This window comes from Peromyscus eremicus, chromosome 10 (genome assembly GCF_949786415.1).
Source record: "Peromyscus eremicus chromosome 10, PerEre_H2_v1, whole genome shotgun sequence".
Taxonomy (NCBI): Eukaryota; Metazoa; Chordata; class Mammalia; order Rodentia; family Cricetidae; genus Peromyscus; species Peromyscus eremicus.
This window is the reverse complement of record NC_081426.1, coordinates 63,863,087-63,879,403: the sequence shown is the minus strand read 5'-3', so window position 1 is coordinate 63,879,403 and position 16,317 is coordinate 63,863,087. Positions and strand designations below refer to the sequence as shown.

The window sequence follows — 16,317 nt, the reverse complement described above, 5'->3', positions numbered from 1 at the left end:
ACCTATCAGAAGTCACACTTCCAAAGGAGAGTGATTCTCACTCTTTCAGTAGCCTTTACTACCAGTGTGTGCCACAACCATGCCATGTCTAGAGGTCAACATTTCAATACTCTCTCTACCCTCTGGTATTTATATTCTTTCCACACCTTCTTCCATGATGCTCCATGAGCCTTGGAGCAGGGGATGATATAATGTTCCATCTATGAATTCACACTCATAGTCACTTATTCTCTGCACAAAGCATCCTATTTTATTCTCTAGAAGAAACTAGACCAAAAGGATGAAGTTTCTTACCATATCAAGATCATATATATATGTATATATATGTCTATTCACATACACAAGAATGCACATATGTTATTATTCCTTAGACACATAGCCATAATTTGTCAATAACAGAGATTGATAAGGATTCAGTTGAAATGACTCTGAAGGCATTGAAGCCTTTTTATGACTCAAATGTAAACAGTGCAGGTAATGTTGGCATGCATCAGTGAAATGTAGCCCACTGTGGCCTGTCTATATGTCTATAGGAAAGGCAGTGACTAGTAGTGGGGCCGAGACTCTTTAGGACACGGAGAAAAATTTGTCACTACACTGGATATTTGTTAAAGTACTTGAGATATAGCTCAGAGCACACAGGATGGTGGTGTAAACAGTTCCCCATTTACAAGTTACTGCTACTGTCATTGCTCTCATGTTTTATCTTAAAGAGGTTGGGTCATGGGCCACTGAAATATCCTCTAATTTACACACTCACTGGTAGTGAGTGAGTTCACTAAAGCCACTGGATAATCATAGTTAGGGTTTATTTAATACAGACCCTTTTTATTCATAGCAGTAACAGGGAAGATTGGAGTATCAACTGTAGCAAGGGAAGAAGACAGGGGCCAGCGGAGCATTGTTGACTGTGTTGATGGCAGTGAACACATCTTTCAACACTTGACACTTGATTTTACTCGCTTTGGTATGCCACATACATCATGGTTGTCTTAGTTAGAGTTTCTACTGCTGTGAAGAGACATCATGACAACTCTTCTAAAGGAAAGCGTTTGATTGGGGCTGGCTTACAGGTTCAGAGATTTGGTCCATTACCATCATGGCAGGAAGCATGGTGGCATGCAGGCAGACATGGGGCCTGGCTTGAGCAATTGAAACCCCAAGGCCCATCCATCCCCAGTGACACACTTCCTCCAACAAGGCCATACCAACTCCAATAAGGTCACACCTCCTAATCCCTGTCAAATAGTGCTATCCTTAAAGACTAAGAATTCAAGTACAGGAGCCTATGGGGGTCATTCAAACCACTACACTGACTTACTTTTTCTTTGTAGTGTTGCACAGAGCAGTGAGTCTGTGCATCAGCCTCACTTGCACACCACTCACCTCCCCATCCCTCCACTCAATGTTTTTTCTTTACCAATCTTTAATTACGTTTTATGTAAGTGATTGTTTTATATTGGGCTTATATAATAGACTGTAGGGTACATTAAACCAAGGTCCTTATTTTACTGAGAACACTTTGAAAGACCCTAACCCTTCAGACTTACACCCCCCAAGCCCCAGGAAATAAGGAACTAAAAAGAAAACTAGTTCCAAGGGTGACCTGACTCAGCCGTTACTCAACCACCCCTGTAACAAGGTAACAATGTAAAAAGATTTCTGTTAAGATATGTGCTCAACTGTGACTGGGATAGTTGCAAGTGTTCCAGGAAGGACCACTGTGACCTTTGTGTAAACTCCACTCCCGCCCTGATACCCCCTTGAAGTTTCAGGAAGAATGTACATGTGGACATGACTGTACCCCCTCTGTGATCAGACCATGATCTTGTGAAATGAAATTGTATGGGAATTGTAATCTTATGGCTTTTGTGGGTTTTTCCTTTAAAAGCACCCATGTGGCTACAGTAAGATGCGACTCTTGCTCTCTGGAGCTGAGTTTGCCCGACTGTACAGCCACATTAATAAACACCTCTTGCTGTTGCATCAACTGGACTGGAGTCTGGGTTCTTGGGGCACCCACTTAAGACCCTACATTTTTGGGGTCTAACAACTTCATCACACACAATAAGGACTTTAGGAACTTTGTGAGTGAATAAATAAAATTAAAGATCTGAATTACCAATAGCAGTGATAATTACTATTAACAATATTAAGTATTAATTAAGGTGTATTTATGAAGTTCTGTTTGATTCTCCAAACTATTTAAGATAAGACTAAACTGTTAAATTTCCAAATAGAAATTTCTGGAAAAAGTGTTGAAGAATGAATATTTTCTCACTACCATCTTTCTCCCTTGAGGAAATAGAAGCTTTACCTATAGCTGTGTGAGGGTCATGATTATTAAGCACAGAAAATAATGGCTGTTTCCCTTCTAGAATTTAGCAGAACTATGGCAAAAATACCTTGTTCCATGACTTCTATCTATGTCATGTCAGCCACGCAGCCATTAGCACAAGGCCTCATAGAACACACAGAAGAATACTGAAATTAGACTGCTTAGCTCAGGAATATTTGGTAATCAATAGCTGTGTTTAAGCTGTCAATGATAGGGACAGAAATGTGCCCTCGAGTCTTTAAAAAAGATTAATAAATTAACCTGAGAGCAACTAAGTCACTGGCCTGTGGATGTGACAATGAAGTGCTCAGGAATTTAATGTTGAGTTAAATTATCAACAGAATGTTTTTCTACTTGATGATCCAAGATCTAATTTCTATTGATCTGTCTTCAAGGGAACGGTGTTGGCAAATCCGAACAAAGGCCACTGTAGCAATGTAGGATTTGAGAGGTTAGAAGCACTAACCATGAAATGGTGTGTGCCCCACATATCTAGGGGATGAAAGAATCTGAAACTTGCAGGAACCCACAAGTAGGTAAGGAGAGACGGAAAAGGAGTCGGCGCTGCCCAGGCACTCTGCCATCAGTCAGCTTAAGGGTGGAGGTGAAGAGGGCTTTGATTGGCTGGTGATGTACAGAGCATCAGCTTTTTAGGTGAAAGCAGGTGATATGGGAGAAAATGGTTAGGACTGAAGAGTGATGGCATTGACAGAAGCAGCAGCAAGCTGAGCGGTGGCAAGCGGAAAAACTGGAAAAAAAACCCACATCAAAAACCAAAACCCACACCTCAACTGGTGCAGGAGCTGGAGCAGTTCAGCCCTGCGGCAAAGCAAATAACTGATTGCCCTCTGCGTTAGTGAGAACTCTGACTACACTTTGCAACGTGGCTAACATGCCCTGAGCATGGTGAAGCTCTTTGAATATTATCAAAAGACATCACGTGAGAGTTATCATTCTTCTACTTTATCGCGATCAGCCCTCCATGTTTTCAAACAAGGGGCCAATCCCTTCAGTGATCCGGTCTTCACTTCTTGCTCTTGTCAAATGCTTGCTCTCTGAAATGGTTCTCACAAACACACTGATTTTACTCTTCTACCTCTGGAACTGAGCTTGGGACTTTCCGTAAGAGATGTGTTTCTCACGGTCCCTTCTAGATTTTTCTTCCTCTTACACTTTTCAAACCTCCTGAATCGAAGTCTCACGTCATCTTGTTGATTTCTGCCAGTCCAAGGTTAACTCTTCTTGACATGTTTAGCTTCTGTCACACCTTCACACTCACCTCATTTGACAGCAGGACTGTTAATTGGACTGCTTTCTGATGCTCTCTCATCCCTTCACAGCTGCAGCTGTTCCTGGACTGTGTGGTAGAGGCACTCTCTTGTATACAGTTTCATCTCCTTTCCCTGATTCCTTTTCCTTGAAGCTTAAATGGAAAATTCCCAACTCAGATAAATCCACTGTCCTACTTTCTCCAAACCTGACTTCATGTAAATAAACAAGGCTAAAGGAAAATAGGAATGTGTCAGGGGGGACATTTAGTGTCCTCAATGTCACATTCTTCTAAGGACAGACATATTCTTCTCAGACTACTCCCTTTACTGGTCTGGATATATTCATGTTTCCAGGTTAGCTGTCTCCTCTGAACTTTAGACTCTAAACTCTAAACTTGATACTACTTAAATGTATCACAGACAACATAAACTCAAAATGTTGAAACTGGTTGGTTTCTACCTATGGTTTTTTTTTTCTGCAGGTAATGGTGTTTTCTCAGATGTTGACTCATAAAGACCTATTCTTTGTAAGGTTTTGAATGTATACAGAACCTACTCATAAAAGACCACACATGAATTCTCTTTGGGTGATGCGTATCTCAGAGCTGGTGGCTTGTATCATTTCTGTCATATTTGAATTTTCTGCATTCATGCTTCTGGGTATATTTAACACATAGCATACCTTAGTCTACCTGTGAATTGCCATTTTCATAGTCTATATTTTACATGTGAGAATGATATCCAAGTGATCCTATCTCAGCTTCATCTTCAAAGTTTGCTACTTGAATTTATCACTTCTAGTCATATTAATGCCATCCTTCCATTACTATTGTTACCATTCAAATATACTTAGAACCAAAGATAGATCTTGGAAATATTTCTATGCTCTTCAAAATAAAACTTTAAGGAGCCATTATATGATATAGTATCAGTTACAGAAAGCACTTCCTTTAAATTTCCCGCAACCTAGGAATGGAAATTAACTCTATTGGATCTTTGCATAATCACCAGCAAACTGAAAATTTACCATGTTCACACTTGATTCTTTTATTAGACTATTAACAAAAAGGTTGTCATAAATCATCAGGAGGACAATAGGAAGAGTGTCATTTTGCATTTCCTGTATTGGGTATGGGCAGTTCCTAATACAGGCAATCAAATGTCAGAGAAGCATGTAATGTACCTTCCCTGTAAAAGAAGCATTGTTTTGGCACATATTGCCTCTGCAAATTCTGTGAGGACATGAGAAATCCCAGTCACGGCAGTAAGTACAGGGAAATATGAGTGGAACTTCAAGTTCAAGTGGATGCCAAGTGAATGCAGATGGCTGCTGAGAGCCCGTCACCATTGCAGTCAAGATATAGGAAGGTGCTAAGGAGCAGACTTGGTATCTGGACATTGGCTGAGACTCTGAAGCTGACCATTCATCAGAGAGCAATTGCTAGACTCTAGTGAAGAGATTCGCTTACTTAAAGTTAGAATTAAAATCATCTGCATTCTAAGTTGTAAAAATATCTGTCATCAGCCAGAGATGGACTTTATTTTTCTTTTGGTTCAGTAATTATACAGAACGGGGCCTTCATCTCCAACCCAGGAAGACACTTACATCTTAAGGTTACATCGAGGATCAGAGAATAAATTGCTTTCATCTATTTTTTGCTTCACATGAAGCAAGAGCTTTAATACATCATGAGAAGTGTTTGTAGTTATGACTCTGAATCATCAAAAAGGATGTCACTTCAAAATTCTCTATTGAGAAAGAGTCTCATCAAGAATGGTTATGATAAAGGCTGGAAAATATGTGCTCTTCAGAGTGATTCATGGAATCAAAAGTGCCTCATAGCTGAGAAATGACCTTCAGCTCCATCCACTAAAACTCTACTTTGTAGACATAAAGTCAAAGTCAAAGCAAATGGGGTATTTAAGTGCCCTACAATGAAACATTTATTTTAACACTATTTTCTAACATGGTCTGGTTTCTAGCTACAAGTTTTCAGATGTGAGTAAATAACCTGTAGTAACTACAGAAACGTGGAAAGTAGAAAGGGACCATGGTGGTGGGGCAGGGATGTGGGATAGAAAGGAGAACAGCGGGTAACAGGTGGTGTGAAGGGGGAGAAGGAGGTCAATACAGAAAGAGAGGGAAGGATAGGGGTAAATAACACCAGGGATGCTTGATAAAGCCTCAACGAATTGTATTATTTAATATTTACCTGAAAATGTATAATACAAATAAATGTACACACACAAAAAAAAATCAAGCATCTTATATAAAGTTATATCACTTGGGCTGACAGTACCACCCCCACAGAGCCACAGACAAAAAAACTCTAGTACCAGTTACGAGAAACATCTGTTCAAGCTGTTGATCAGAATAGCCCGAGTGATCCCCCAAAACTATGTAGATTATTGTTATTGCCCTGGATTGCCTCACAGGGGTTGAAAGTAAGTCCCTATTGCTGAAGACAGCGTGTATTTCAGACACAGGACTCAGAAGATTCGCACTGATTCTCACCTGAAAGCCTCCTTCCTCTGTACTAACTCCCACAGTACCAGAATGGACTGTGTAGGCTGCCCAGGAAGGAAAGCAACAGTAGTCCCATCCAGCTGTGACACCAACAAACTATAACTATGATCAACATAGCCAGATATCCCTAAAGATGCACCAGTGGCACTTCTATTGTGACGGTAACCAACAGCTACTTGGGCAACAATATCAACAGAAGTGCTAGCTTGGAAGGGGAAAATAACTTTCAGGGTTCCACCCATAGATAAACTATAGACGACTGATGACTGATGAGAGGGAGAGAGATTTAGCCCTTCCCAGGAATATGTCCACGGATTAGTTCTCCAATACAAAGTGGTCAGTCCTGAAATCATATGCGCACAAGCCACACTAGACAGATTCAGCCAATTGTATTTATATATTGATGGATTTATATACATGCAATAATAATAAAGAAAGGAGGCTATCAGTGGGAGAGAGTGAAGGGGGAACATAGGAGGTGTTAGAGAGTGGGGACATGGGAGTGGGTGGAGGGAAAACGTGGGGAAATGATGTAATTATATTTTAATTAAACATGTTTTATTGAAGAAAAGAGTGCTGACAACATGCTCACATTTCTGAGAATCCTCTCCTGATTAGAAGCAAGCCACGGATGTCATCCACCGAGGCGCTACGATTCTGAGCTGATCAGATTTCAGTGTTTGGGAGCTATTTAAGTCACTAAAAAAATGACTTTTCTGTCTCAGTTAATTAAAAACTTAAATTCTCTTGGATCAAATGCAGAACTACCAGCGTGACATAGGCTTGGAGCTAATGATGTCGACCACAGTGGGTGGCGGGCAGGCTGGAGAGGTAGATTAAGGAGTAGCAGTGAGACCCTACAGCTATCTCACCCTGAGTAAAGGTTCTGTTAAAACTGAAGAACCTTACAAGCCAAACTGTGGACTATGAACCATTAACATCAGCATCATCTTGAAGGTGTTCAAAATCCAGCTTCCTGGATCCTACGCAGCCCCAAGGAGCCACATCTGAGTTTTAATCATCTCCATGTTTACACGCGACCCCTGACACAGTCTGCCAGGAGCTAACAGACAAGTTTTCATTTCCTGCTTTGGGAGTTATAAGGTAGCAGCGGGCAAGTCATGGCTCTGTTCAGTGAATAATTTCTTTTTCTTTCCCTGGAATTGTAGATCAACCTAATATAAGAAGCGGAGATACAATCGATTTCAAATCAGTGCAGTTCTGTTGTGAGAGCTCAGTGAGCAATCTCCCTTCCTAAACAGTCTGCAATGGAACGAGTAGTTAGCACTGATAGGATGGGGATGAGAACTGATGCAACTGTTCTTATCCCTGCATTTGAAACAATTAGAATATGCTTAATTTAAAAAAAAAAGAATATGTTTAATTTCAGTTCGGTGCATTGTTCCTGCAAAGCCTATAACAATATATTTATTCAAGCATAAAGTTTTGCTAGCTCTATTTTTTCCCCTTATGTGATAAAGAATGTCACTGTAGTGGCTAGTGTCCACACTTCTGTCTCCATAGTGATTTCCCATCCTAGAGCACCATTAGACAAACCAATGTCTCAATTATCAAATTTATATTAATATGTCTTGCACATATATATTTAAAATAGAGTAGCATCCTGGAACAAGATAACTTTCATGTGCTTATGCATTTGTATGTATGTAGACATGTATGTGTGCACGTGTGTGTGTGTGTGTGTGTGTGTGTGTGTGTATGTATGTATGTATGTACACACAGACCACCTCAGGTGTCAATCACTAGGTACTGTTCACCTATTTTTGAGAATATCTCACTGTCCCAGGGCTCATCAAGTAATCTAGGCTGGCTAGCCAGCAAACCACAGGGATCTGCCAGTTTCCACATCTTCAGCAGTGGGATTACAAGCACTACACCACTGCTTTGGACATTTTTTTAAGAAGTGGGTTCTGGACATTGGACTTGGATCCTCATGCTTGTGACGCCAGCACTTTGCTGACAGAGCTATACTCAGCCGCTTGACTTCTTACTACACATATTGACTACTTGTTTGAAGCACAGAGTCCATTGTACATCGTGGTCCACCTGTCAATCTGTTTTAAAGCATGGACTTTTGAAGAAAGAGAAAATGGAGGTTTCTGTTAGATGACATCAAGTAAAGAATAGCTTGGAAACTTCCTTATGGTCATTTCAGCGATTCCTTTCTCTGAACATCATGCCGTGCTTTGCTGAAATTTCTTCGCGAGTTTCTATGTTTCCATTCTGCTTCTCATTTAGAGAACTCTATTAGGAGACAATGTGGAAGAAAAAGAAGTGAAAAGAACCGAAGCCTGGTGGTCTGGGAAGATTAAAATGCTCATGCCAGGACTCGTGTCTTTCACAATTCTTGGCACTGGACTGTGTGGGGAAAATGGTCTCCATATTTTTAATATCTTTTATCTTAAAGATAAAATAAGGCAGTTTAACTATGGAAATTGACACCTAAATGGAAACTATATATATGTATATATACATATATATATACGCACATGCATATACATATATATTTGTGTGTATATATATACTCATACACTCATACATATATATATGTGTGTGTATATATAATTTTTCCTTCTAGATGTGGGTCGCAGGATGATCCAAGTGAAGAGCATGCATAAGAATATGTCTACTTCCAAGCTTATGGATGTTTGTTCATGTGCATACTTATGAGTAGATTGAATTTTGAAACTCTAGGACTGTTGAAGTAGACAGATCCAGAACTACATAGGCTCAGGAACTCTATTTGTAACCATGTAGGAGAAAAAGGGCTTCTGGTTATTTTGACACATTTCACTTATAGGAGTGATCCGGTACAATAATGTTGATTACTAAAATAGATCACTATTCAGTTTCTGTAGCAAGAAGGTCAGAAAATAACAACCATGTAAGAATTGAACAGGGGCATATTCATTGAAGAAGGGAACCAAGTAAAACATGTTTTACTCTCAGATTTTTGCTCTCATCCTAAACGGAGTACCCCTGAAAGTCATAGTGTAGTCAGACAGCTAGACAGAAGAAGTTTATAAGGGCAGAGATTTTTCTTATGACATTATAGTGTTAAGTCTTAGCTGAACAAATCAGAGTGAGGTCAAGTCCCATTCATAATATTGTGGTTTTGAGACATAGTAAGTTACTTTCTTGATACGTTGAGTCCCTTCCTATGACGAGAACTCAATGGGAAATCTTTGTGAAGTACCTGACCGTAGTATCTAATCAATGATATTAGTTATCATTATTAACACAAGTTTGGATCCCAAGTGAGTTGAACCACTTAGTTAGTACAGGCTAGATGATTAGATCTCTGCCATAAGATATGTCTTTAAAGCAGGTACTGGTGGCCAATACCTTTAATCCCAGAACTTGGGAGGCAGAGGCAGGCAAATCTCTGAGTTCGAGGCCAGCCTGGTCTACAGAGCAAGTTCCAGGACAGCCAGGGCTGTTACACAGAGAAAACCTGTCTTGATCCCCCAAAATGTCTTTAATTTCTGTGATATTTAGACAAAATAGTGACTGTACACTTCTATTGTACTGTTGTGCACTTTTATTGTGCTAGAATGTTAGTAGCAAAATGGTCAAACTTTCTAATATTAAAAAGAAAAAAACTTCCAGAAACTGAAGTATGTCAAATACATATCTTTTCCAATCTACACAGAAACTTTCCCATGAATGGAAAATAAAATTGTCTATAAGATTAGTTTGAACATCTGTAAGGCTAGCTTTATAGTCAAAATAATTGCAAAATGAATTTTTATAAATAGTACTCTATATCTCCATTGAATTTTGTTTTAACCTGCAAAAGATTGAAGACTTTGGATGGAGAGGAGGAGCAGGAGGGGAGGGGTCTTCGAAAGGAGAGATGGAGATGAAGGAGGGAAAGAGAGAGAAATTTTGTATTTTCAAAGAAGCAGACTGGATAAAGGAATAAATTAATACAGAAAAATTCCCCATCCTCTCTACAACCACCCCCTCTGCTCATCAAAAAAGCTACAGGCGCTAAAATTCATTAACATTTCTATGAACATAAATTTGAAATATTCATTTTCATTAAGTAGTCTACTGAATATGACAAAATCAAATTTATCTAAGGAGATATCCAAGGCTGCTAATTTCCTTGACAATGGGGATATAAAGCAAGGGAAGCCATGAATCATTCATGAAGTTCAATTTACTTCTCTTATTTTTGGTGTTTAATAACCATGAATAGAAAGCATGCAGTACATTGTAGATGCTATTTTTAAATTATTTTAGATCTAAATTAATGATTTAGCAGGCAGGGATAAAATAAGAATGGTTCTAAGGCTTTTGCTTTTAAGCATCACATACTTCACATTTTTCTTTTGATTATTTATATGTTCATGTATTCATAACATTTTTCTTATGTTCAACTTTGCTTTATCCATCAGAACTACTTCAACACTAATGTTATTTAGACAAGTGCCTAAAGTAATTTATTGGTGAAATAATGAAATTGAATGAACTCCAAGAGTTCTAGTTTGGAGATTGAAAGAGACCCTGAAGGTTATAAAATGAAACTTGTCTCCTACTGAGAAATCTCTCCTGCATTATTAACAGTAGGTGGCCATTTCCAATTAATTGACATGTCTCCATGGGAAAAGAAGTTTTTTTTTTCCTTAGGCAGGAACTTATTTCATGAATATCCACTGCTACTTACTTGTAATAACTGAACCCTGCCTGAGCCGTGTAGGGTCCTAACTCACGATATGCTAGTTAAATCCAATTGAGTGCATCCCTACTGGCATTCTAGCTTGGTTTTAGGGATGAACTTGACTGGATCATGTAGTGGTTAAGACATATGAGCAGAGAGTCTTCTGGCTGTTTCTGTGAGGTTCTTTACTTAAACCAGTACAATGGGGAAATCAGGTTGCCTTTTTAATGTGGTTGGACCTCTTCTAACCACATTAGAATTTTTGGTTCGAATAGGAAAACAAAACAAAACAAAAAAACCCCAAAACCTCAAAATACCAACTCTTCTCTGAGTGAGAGAATTTTTTCTGCCTGCCATCAAACTGGAACATCAACTTTGTTCCTGCCTTTGTACTTGACTGGAAACACTGACTCTACCTAGGTCTCTGGTCAGTTGGCTTTGTAGCTGAACCATTAACTCTGTTGGTTTTCATGTACTTGTACTGGATTGGAACTGCCATTCGCTCTCCGGGTGCTGACTCATCCTGCAGATCTCGGGAATTGTCAGCTTCCATAAGTGCATGGCCCAATTCCTTATGATTAATCTTTATATCTCTGTATGTGTCTTTGTCTCTGTCTATCCTCCGTTGGCTTTATTTTCCTGGAGAACCCCAACTTATCACACTACTTTGTAGATAAGTTTTGTCTCCTGTATCACAGTACTTAAAATATTCAGAAATGGCTGTTAGAACTCTATTTTTTTTCTTCTCATGTCCCTTGTTTTCTCATTCTGAATTAAATTATCTTAATATAGCTTTAAAATTTAGGTGCCATTCATGATACTTGGGTCTGTTTTCTGGACACCATGATAATTTTGATTTTATTTCCAGATGTTATCACATTATATCAATAAAACTTAGCACTTCAATTCTGCAAACCACATATTTTCTGAGAATATTTTACAGTAGGTTAAGTTGGTAGATACATTATTTTTAATCAGTCATCTTTGCAACTTTATTTATAGAATTTATTTTATGATCATACATAGCTATTGCTCAGAATGATGTACACACATTGTTACAGACAAGCATTTAAGTAGAATGGTAGTATTCTGTGACTAGCAGACTACCAGAGTGGATGGTCCATTAAATTTAATATATGAAGACAGTGCTTTTATTATGTAACTCTTAAGAAAATAGCCAGGTGTCACCAAAGTTTCCTATTGCTTAATGACTTCATGGCAGTTTATATAGGAGATATGTAGGTAGTTTATGGATTATGATAAGACAAAATTATAGGATTCATGATGTTTATTATTAAAGCATTAAAGTACTAGGCTTTCTTCTATCTTGCTCTTGGGTGACACGTTTATGATCATTTTTGAGGTAGTCTTAAGACACAAATATGAAATTGTACAAAGGAAAGAATGCTGGATTGCAGGTACAAAGCTATGCTTTAAATCTTAGCTGAGAAGGTAAAGCTATTCTTATTTTTGAAAATTAAAGCAACTCAACAAAGTCTGTATGGGTTACTTATAACATACATTACCCCCACATATTCTTACTAGAAGTTAGTCTTGGTTTTAATGAGTGGATAGTGAGCCATGCAATGAATCCTTTCCTCTTTATAATCAGCGTGGCGAAGAATCAATAAACTTGGAAACAAAGAAGTACTTCGAAGTGCTCCATTCTCATTTTAGCCCTTCGGGGATGTGGAGATACTAAAGCTATCATTTAGAATATAGCAGCAGATTAATATCTCAAGTTTTGACAGTTCTGTACTGGGGGAGGAGCAAAAATGAAGGCACCGGGGAGGAGCAAAAATGAAGGCACCGATAAACTCTGGTGTCTGGTGAGGGTCCGTTTTCTCTTTCATAGATGGTTATGACCTAATACAGTGAGTGGAAGACTCACTAGGAGACTCTGGGAAATACCTCCATTAAGGAGAGCTCTACTCATTATCCCAATTTTATCATTACATCACTCTAATGAGTAGGTTCCGATATTAATTTAGGGAGATGCAAACATTTAGAATATAGCAGCAGCCACAGCAGCAGCAGCAATACCACCACCAATAGTAGCAACCAACAGAGCATTTTTAAAGAACCAGGGCTTCTTTGAACTGAAACATTCCATCTAAGAGGGAGACTCTAAGATTCAGAAAGGAAACAAAACCTACAAGCCTTTGGGAAGTGAACTAAATTCCAAAGCCTCAGTAAAGTGTGACTACACGATTGGCAGGGATCCTTCCCAAGTTGACCTGCAGTAACAAACGCTGAGATGTGGCACTGAACAGTTGGGCTGTCTGCAAATGATCATGCAGAGCTCCAGGGATGCTCTTGTGAGTCATCACCCATGCTGAGGTGGGCTTCTCAGTGATGCCTTTGCGTCACCAATGATTCTGTAATTTAATCCTCCCCTATAAATAACCTTTATAAGTAACCTCAATAAACTCACTGGATCTTTACACTGGATTTGGATGGACTTGTTTCTTTGGTCTGTATTTGATTCCCTATTTAGGGTGAACAGATGCTGTTCAGATTGTTCCAGGAAAAGTCAGACAATACCCTTACCCAGAGTTGTAAAAGCACTAAGTAAGCAATTGTTAGTGAGAAGGAGACTCTTTAGCCAGCAGAACTGCCTATAACTTGTATAGGGAGCTCTACTGATATAGGTTTCATGGATTGCTACCCATTCTGGAGTGGTCTTTTCATTGATCAGCTCCCTTTGACTAAATCTAAGTAACCCAAAATACTTAGTTCAATAAGCTAGATGTGGGTGGACTTGTTTCTTTGGTCTGCTATAGGGTATCCTTTGTGAGGAGAACAGACATGTTTTTCATGTGTTCCCACCCAAAACATAGGTGTTGCTCAGGATGGTGAAGAACAAGAAAGGTTATGTGTGGGTGAGGACACAGATTTCAGACTTGAAATTGGCTTCTACTTCTTTGAGTATAGTTAACAGGTGACAGCCTATGTTGAAAGTGAAAGGGAGAAATTAAAGATTTTCCTTAATCTTGCTGAAGAAAGTGGGAAAAGCCATCCAAATAATTCTCCATGATTTTTATCCTAAGACCTACCTGTATCTCCACAAGGCTTGTGGCTATCCAACCTTCATATGATAGCTTTTATTGATTTTGAATTCCAAATCCTCGTTATACTAAATTCTTTGATTGATTTTTCTATATGCCACTGCTTCATTTTATGGCATCCCAGGGCTATAAAGCTATTACTCTGCTCCAAGTCCAAGTAAATTTTCAGTTTAACAAGACTTTATGGCCTTTGCAATTTTAGTTGATTAGATGGCATTAAAAATAAGCAAAATGTCTTTAATTTATCTCAAAGGACCTAACCGCGGGAAATGTTTCCCCAGCCTTAATGGGATACACATACAAACTAGTAAATTCTGTAATGTAGGCAATGTTTCCGCTCAGTTGGCCACAGAGAAGTTTGATTGGCTCAGTCTTATATTGAGCAATGTCTACTTTATCATTCTCATATTCTGATATTAGGTCCATTAAAGCTGAGCTGTTGTCCAATACATTGTCAATTGAGGATGAGCTGTTTCATAAAAATCACACATTTAGTTATGGAGAGTTAAAAAAAACATGAAAAAATAACCAGTTTATTTTGCATTTAGGTGGAATAAAAGCAAAGCAAGCAAAAGCCAGCAAGGAAATACAGACTCCGTATTTTTAGTGTATTTTCCTGCACCACATAATAGTTTTTTATTCTTAAGATTTTACATTTCATTACATTAGTTAATTGTTAAGATGAAGAATATTTTAAACACACTGTTGAGCTATGCAACTCAAAGACTTCTGGGTGAGAATGTGAGTACTCACATGGTTATTTTCAGTGGAATCAAGGCCTGCTTGGTTTGCTGAATCTTTAAGATACCCTCCCTTTTCAGTGATAAATATTAGGCACGTGACCCAGGAACCAAATTCTGTTTCAGCTTCTAGTTTCGATTCTGACCCGTAGCAAAGATGATATTGGAAAATCTAGACCTGTTCTTTTTTTTTTAATTTATTTTAACTTTATTTTATATGCATTGGTGTGAAGGTGTCAGATCCTGGAGATCTGAACTTACAGACAGTTGTGAGCTGCCATGTGGGTGCTGGGAATTGAACCCCGGTTCTCCGGAAGAGCAGCCAGTGCTCTTAACCATTGAGCCATCTCTCCAGCCCCCTGTTTTTTGATTAATACAGGATTCCTGGCCCTGTTAAGAGCAGCTGACCATTAGCCATAAAGCCTCAGCTCCCTTCCTCACCCATGGATTGCAGAGGTCTGTGGTGGAGTAGAACTGGGCTTGAATCCCCATCCCTCCGTAATTCTTGCCTTTGGTTATTTTAGTTCTCTGAATCGCAGATACTATATCTCTCAGATGTGGTCACTACACTTTTATCATGGAGGTGTCACATGCTACTATGTTGTTAGTTTAACATATAGAAGGCAATGAGTCCGTAGTTCTTGTTTGACTCTTTATTTCTATCATGTTTCTGCCTCTGTAGAGCCTTTTAAGACAATATTTAATTTCTGCTTTATTTATTGTTTTGGTCATTATGTAGTATGATGAATGGATTGAAAGATTGCATACTTCCTGGTATAAATAAAGAAACTTGTCATCTTAAGAAAAATGTCGATCTACAACTCACTATGAAATTGTAGGAAAACTCTTTATACCTTGAGGGAGAATATGCTGGTAATTCTTAGAGCAGAATCGATTAAAATACTTTGCAAAATTCATTGCTCCTTAACTGAACGATGAAAACCAAGGATCTCAATTTTTTTTTTTTGAGACAAGGTTTCTCTGTGTACCTTTGGAATCTTTCCTGGAAATCACTCTGTAGCCCAGGCTGGCCCCAAACTCACAGAGGCCGGCCTCTGCCTCCCAAGTGCTAGAATTAAAGGCGTGTGCCACCACTGCCCTGTGGATCCTAGAATTTTAAGAGCATTTCAGATTACAAAGTTTTCCAAAGGAAGCTAAAGTTTAAGAAAACTGCAAAATCAATGGACAAGTAGCCGAAGGTGAATGGTAACCCATATCTGTCATCAGCCCATCAGTTATTCCTCTCTTTCTACTCCTGTTTCAAAGGTAATGATTTAGTTGCTGAAATACAGCTCTGCTGTATTTATAAACTATTATTAGCCATTAATTAATGATCATGGTTATGTTTCCAATTCGGTCATTTTGTCATTTAAACCAAGTCACCATTAACATTTTAATAAATAATACATTTTAATATTTACCATGTTCTTTATGACCTTTCAAATCAAAATATTAATGGAAGAACATTTCTGGATTTTCTTATTCATCCCATCGGGAGTAGGATGATGGCTGTATCTAAATTTAGTGCCCTCTCTATAGGAACAGTTTTATTTCTGTGCAATGAGACTAGAAAGTTTACGTAATTGCTTAACAGCACAGAACAGAAACACATTTATTCTTCAGTAATACTGTAAGGTCAGCTGGAAGGGTTTCATTTCCCTTTGCTTCTTGACATTTAGCTCTAGA

General features: G+C 38.6%; 1 protein-coding gene across 2 annotated transcripts in view; it reads right to left on the bottom strand.

Moving 5' to 3' along the window:
- Gabrb1 (gamma-aminobutyric acid type A receptor subunit beta1) overlaps nt 1-16,317 on the bottom strand; it is a 391,894-nt gene that overhangs the window by 74,483 nt on the left and 301,094 nt on the right. The gene's annotated exons all lie outside the window — the stretch shown is intronic.